Raw genomic sequence first — 6,934 nt, 5'->3', positions numbered from 1 at the left:
TACTACTACTACTACTACTACTACTACTACTACTACTACTACTACTACTACTATTAGTTTGCTTTTTGTTTCTTTGTTTTGTTTGTTTTGTTTGTTTGTTTGTTTGTTTGTTTGTTTTTTGTTGTTGTTGTTGCTTTGACTGCCAGGATGAAACAGTATCACACCATCTCTTTACCTGCCCTGCACTTAGTAACCTGCGTAGCATCTACCTACCTGCCTCCCCAGACATCGAAAATACTTTATACAGCGACAAAACAAAACTGACAAAATCTGTAAATTCTCTGCCATATCGACAGGCAGAAGGGTTAGAACCCAGATGGCCGCTGGATCGGAAAAATAAGTAAAGTTGAGAGGTGTTTTTCTTTTGGATTATCATTTGTTTCTATTTGATGCTTGTTTTTATGCACCCATCTACATACATGTAATTTACTTGTAGATCATAATAAGATCCTAGATCTACAGCAAGCGGGCTTCGACCCTGCCTGTCTGGGTAAAACCATACTGAGAGGGATGTAACGTCTCAGCAGAAAAACCGAGATACTCTATACTGTGGCGTCGGTAGCCTAGTGGTTAAGCTACCGACTTGTAATGTATAATCATGAGGTTGCGGGTTCGGGGGTTCGAGCCGCAGCCCGACGCTGTGTCCTTGGGAAAGGCACTTTAGACGAATTTTCCCACCTTCACCCAGGTGAAAATGGGTACCCAGCTATAGACAGTTAAAGATTTCGTCAGTTTGTAAGTGTTTGTGCACTTAACCAGCTGCTTGCACTGTATGCTTCCCGGGAAGCTGAGAATGTTCTGCTGGGGTAATAATAAAGTATAAAGTGCATAGAGCAGAGCTTGTTTTCGAGCGGGGACATGCGCTATACAAATGCTATATATTATTATTATTACAATGTAGAGAAAAATCTCCCATCACGGGAATCGAGCTCGATCCTTCTGCACACATGGGCGAAGGTCTATCTTCCTTTCTCTTTCGACTGCTCACCTTTTAGAACTATTAAGTCTTTATCGGAGTTGACAGGAAGAAATCGATTACACATAAAGAAAAATTAAATACCACGTAAAAAACTGATCGGCTCGCATAATTGCTCGTAATCGTAATGATATCGTTATTTTGTGATGTAAATACCGAAATAATGTACATAATGGAGATCATTTACAATAAATTACGTTAAATAATTTCCTTTTTCAGTCCTGTCAACGAGTATAACATCAGGGTCTGTTCATGGATATTGCAGCATCAATAAGCATTTAATCAAGGTATATATAATTAAACTGTTTACAGCGTGAAGAGTTTAGCTTCCCCCGTTAGAACGATTAAGTTTGACAAATCTGAGTTGTTTAACTACCAATGTTCACTCTGCCCCCCCCCCCCAGGGGATAATAGCCACACTCGAGACTAAACAAATGTCGTCAGTTTTGCCACAGAGGTTGGATGTTGTGTATGATCGAGTACATCCTACTTATCCTGCACTTTTGGTTAGCATTTACGAAATACAATTATGTATTTTTCTACTGGAAACTCTTTGTGAGAGTGTTTGTGTGGTGGGGGGAGAGAGAGTTGTACTAGTTACAAAAACGCCTGTTTAAGGCACGTCCAACACTATCATTCTTCAGTATCGATTCTACGCCAGAACACACTCCTCAGTCGACACGGGTTCAGAAATAAAGCAAACTGGAGTAAAGTCATTGTAAGTACTGACCTTAGCCAGGTTTTAGCAAGTACTGATTAGAGTCAAGTTACAGCAAGTACTGACTAGAGTCAAGTTATAGTAAGTACTGACTAGAGTCAAGTTATAGTAAGTACTGACTAGAGTCAAGTTACAGCAAGTACTGACTAGAGTCAAGTTATAGTAAGTACTGACTAGAGTCAAGTTATAGCAAGTACTGACTGACCCCCCCCCCCCCCCGACAGCGACAATTTTTCAAAATTAGAAAGGGAAGCAGTGATTATTTGATTATATAGACGCTTCGCCCCTGTTCTTATGCACAGTAGAATTGTAAATGTAAATGGGTAACTCTGTTTGCAAAGTCTGCGCTTTTTCGAAGAAGGCACCACCGGATTTTGAGAACACTTTTTTAATTGGCTCAAAGAGAGGAGTGAACTATCTTGTTATGTACGATCATTTGCCACATGAATGGCAAACACCAGTCACTGTATAACAGTCGAGTACACGAGGCACCTCTCACCTTCGCCCGGAATTTGGCTAAAACGGCACGCTCCATAGTGCACCGGAAATACGTCAGAGCTCGTGGCCTAGGACACGATAATACAAGTGTATATGATGATGCCGTTCGTTAGGTTGTGTGTTAGCCAAATATTTTTGAGAGAATCAGCTTGCTAAATACACGGACAAAGTTTGACACTTCAGAGCTATATTCATTTGCCAGAATTGTACCACGGAAATGAAAAAGAAAGAATGATTTTTTTAAACGGAAAATATGACAGGCATGATAAGTTTTTCACTAAAAATAAATTCCTTCCGCAAAAGAGAGTAGGTAATATTTATAGTAATAACTACGTTTTGCACCATAAGAATCGGATGATGATTTGTTGTCCTTGTCGCTATTCATATCCTGTTGTTATTGTCGGTCAGGACGAGCGAAGGGAGATAAACACAGTGATTAAGGCGACAGCTTAATTCTTCTCCCAAGCTTTGTGATATTCAACAAACAGAACTGCGGTGGTTATTATTTGATGTTCTGCCTATCACAAAAACACACTCTTTGTAAGTAACAGTATCATCTGTTTTATCACATTCATTGGGATTTATAACGCACACAGAGCTCAGTACTTCTTTAATAGCATAGTAGAGGAAAATAATACACAGTTTCAAGTGAGGTATTACATTGTCTAAGCGCTTAATTGAGTACCGCACTAAATCATAAATGTATAGCAAGGGAAAGAAAGAATCGACAACTACTTTGTTGTATATTATGCCATTACTAGCTTAATGTACTTTGCTCTCTTTCTGTCTCCAACAAAACAAAACATAGAGCTAGTATTTATAACCTCAGAGTGATATTTCTTCTTGCCATTGTTTTGACAGGTTCCGCTTTCCGTTTCTCCCCCCAGTGGTAGTTTTTTATTTCTTGTCTATGAGTAACTCGAGAGCTTAAGTTTGGCTTCACACTAGTGCTGGGCGGCTAGGTTCCTGATTATTGAAATCTAGGAATCGTAGGAATCGAGTCCGAACCCAATTACTTACTTTCTAATTATGTGATTTCTTCCGGTGGTTACCTGGTTAGCTCCGAACATCTTCATGATTTATTATAACCTTGATTTCGGAACATTACGAAGCATCAACTTTTATTTTTCAAAAACAAATTCTTCCACAAAAAAAAGAAGAATTTAATTAATAAAGTAACTGGTAACCGTTGGTTTACAAAAAAAGGAATCAGAAGTTTTCTTCCGTAGCATTAATTGGGGGAATCGTTTCTGGACTCGATTCCGCGCCCAGCTCTACTTCACACCCGTGCTCCATGTGTTGTTCTCTTGACAAGATGAACGGCACCAAATGTTGGTAAACAAGCCGAGGGCAGTAATTGAGAAAACAGAGGAAGAGGAGAAGGAGGAGGAGAAGGAAGAGGAGAAGGAGGAGGTAAGCCACTTGCAGCGACAGAACACTAATCAGGTGTTGGAAGAAAACGTGAGAGAGAAGTCAGTGTGTTCTTGGGATTCAGGGTTTGAGGAAGGGACGAAGATGATGGGACAAAGAGAAGCACACCGACTCAGCAGTGGTCACTGATTTATTGATTTCAAGGGTGAAAAGCAAAATATCGACAAAATTATTGGATGATTAGAAAAGTACTTGAGTAGGACCTACCAGTGACACTCACTTATCTCCAGAAAATCTTCTTGCAGCCTACATTAGTATTATTATTATTACCTGTGTTTGTTGTTGTTGTTGTTGTTGTTGTTGTTGTTGTTGTTGTTGTTGTTGTTGTTGTCGTCGTTGTTAAACCCAGTGTGTTCTGCTCCTGTGTGTTTGGAAGGGTATGGAAGCTTCGGCTGCAGATTGTGTTTGTGTGTGAGAGTGGGGGGGGGGGAGTGAGATAAAGAGTTTAGTGACAGTCGCAAAACACGTAACCTCGGTAGGCCAGTTTCATGTACTGCTACTGCATTTCGCTCCTGACGTTTTTTGCGACTGACTCAGAGAAAGATATAACAATCTAAAAAAAAAATAGGGAAGACTTGATTTGGGTCATATGAGAGGATTCACTCGAAGAAATGCTGAAACAATGAAAAGTGATAGGTCGGGAGAAATAGATGCTGGAGCACTGAGCTCAACGGATTCTGTCTGCTTGTTTGCTTGTTCTAGAAAGGTTTTACGGCGCTCGCAACTGCATTAAGGTCATATGAGCGTCAAGGAGTGGATGTGAACAGAGAAGTCCAAACGGGGAGTCATGTTTACTCAGCTCACCCCTCTAGCCTCAACAACACAAAGTCTGCTTGGACTATCAAGGCACCCCGGAAATAGCAGTTCAAAAGAGAGTAAGAAACATATATAGAAGTAGAAGAAAAATGACGATAGTGAAGATGAGGACAGAAAAAGCAGCATGAAAAATCAGTCCTTTTACAATTCCACTGTGCATTAGAACATAATATTAATTAATATACCCCCCTTTGGGAATAGCGTTAAGACCACTTCAGTCAGTAGCACTTCCCTGGTTGTTTGGGTTTTTGTTTTTGTTTTTTCTTCTTTTTTGTGTGTGTGTGTGTGGGGGGGGGGGGGCTCTATGTGCTCCATACAGCACCGGCTTGTAAATGTAATCCTAATAGCCGCTTTGTCGTGGTCCACAGAAGACGTGAGATGGATTCCCGTGAGGGGATAGTTTTGATCGAACATCTCCTTCTTTCTACCGGGACTTTGTATCCCTCTCATGCCGGATTGGCCCTGACAGGCAGTGTCGAAGCAGCCTGCGTCTCAAATAACCTTAATAGGGTCGATGGAGGCGTAAAATTACTTTTCCTGTTTCATAGAACGGTTGGATACGAAATAATGCCAGTGAAAAAATTATTTCCAGCACTGGAGATTGATTTCAGTACACATCTAGCGTGTAGAAATCATGACTATAGTGCGGTAAAAAATTTGTGGCGCACCTTATTGGCAAATATTTCCTAAACTATCGAATCTAGACTCTCCAGCTTTTGAACATTGACTTGTATCAATTTGTCTTAACAGATCAATATTTTTGTAAAAACCTGTCAGCTGTATTCTAGAAAGTTCCCTAATAAATACTAACACAACAATCCAAGTGGACGGTTTCTACAGATTTTTTAAGTTTTACAGCTGCAGCAATATCGTTTTTAAAAGCAAGTCCGTCAGTTTTTTTTAATTTTTTTGTTTGTTTTGTTTTGTTTATCATGACACGATCTTTATTGAACGCCTGTTTTGAGAACCTTTAGTGCAAAGAAAAGTGTTCTCTTTAAAAGTAATTTCCTAAAACAAGTTTTGCCTATAAAAAGTGGCATTGGTAAGCTGTGGCGTAGGCCATGTACAAAATGTGTGGGAGAAGCGGGAAGTGCTGTGTACGATCCAATTTTCTGCGTGACTGAGATTTATAATATCTATCTATATAAATTGATGAATAAAATTTTTTAATCTAGCCTCAATTGCAGTGGAAAAAAAACATGATTAAGTTAAGACAAATTGATATAAACTGCTGTGCAAAGTATGGATGACATTGATTGATCGGTTAAAGAGATGTTTCAAGTATAAGTTGCCCCACGAATTTTTGACCGCTCTATAGTTGTGATACTTAACATGCAAACGGCAAATAAATCATATTTGATTTTTATGTTGCCTCACAAATAAAGTTTTATAGTATATTATGGTAATAATCAAAAAGGAAACTGAACAGACAATATGTGTTTTCTTGCGCGCAGAACAGTCCTGTTTGGTGAAAGTAAACGAAAGCAAAAAACAAAACAAAATTTTTTTAAAGCATTGGCGCAAACCCAAACAGCGCGTGTCTAATGCTACATGGCATGTTTTCCCTCACGGTTGCCATGCCCGTCAATTTATGTTTGATTAAAACCACTCTCTAGGAAAGAACAAACACAATATTTACGAGGTAACAGTATTGTCCACCTCACCGTTGTATCGCCACTAACAGAGAACAGTTCGTCAAAAAAAACTTTTAAAATCTTCAGAAACACAACAGAAACTAATTTCCGAAGTTATAAAAAAGCTTGACATTTCTCTTTTACATTAATTTTATCTGAACACAACAAAAACGCAGTGAAAAAACAAGTATTTACGCCAGCAGCAGCTTTATTATCTTTCTTAACAACAACAACAACAATAACAACAACATCAACAACAATAACAACAACTACTACTACTACTACTACTACTACTACTACTACTACTACTACTACTACTACTACTACTACTACTACTACTACTACTACAGCAGCAGCTACAACAGTAGCAGCAATTAGAATAACAACGGCAGCATAACCTACAGGGAAAAACAACTATAAATACTAATAACAACAACAACAACAACAACAAAAACCTCAACAACAGCAACAACAACAACAACAACAACAACAACAACAATAGCAACAGCTACAACGACAACAACTGCTACAACAACAACAACTGCAGCTACGACAAAAACAACAACAACAACCTTAACAACAACAACAACAGTAAAAACAGCGGCAGCAACTACATTAATTAAAGAAAACCGTTCACACCAAGAACAGTAGGCCAGCTTCATTCCACTCTCACTAACAAATGGTCGCTTTTAAGGACAAGCGGGCTAACTCAGATTTCGGGGGTTTCCAAAAATCTTGACCTTCACCAAAAATGGGCATGGGCCTACCTATAGGAGAAGTTTGGTTTCATTGGTGTGTATATTTGTTTAGTTATAGAGAAGATTCTCCTTGGGTTTTTTTTTTTAAAGAAACTGAAAATGG

This window comes from Aplysia californica, unplaced genomic scaffold, assembly GCF_000002075.1.
Source record: "Aplysia californica isolate F4 #8 unplaced genomic scaffold, AplCal3.0 scaffold00797, whole genome shotgun sequence".
In the NCBI taxonomy this organism is placed as follows: Eukaryota; Metazoa; Mollusca; class Gastropoda; order Aplysiida; family Aplysiidae; genus Aplysia; species Aplysia californica.
The sequence above is the reverse complement of the archived record's forward strand: the minus strand, read 5'-3'. Positions refer to the sequence as shown.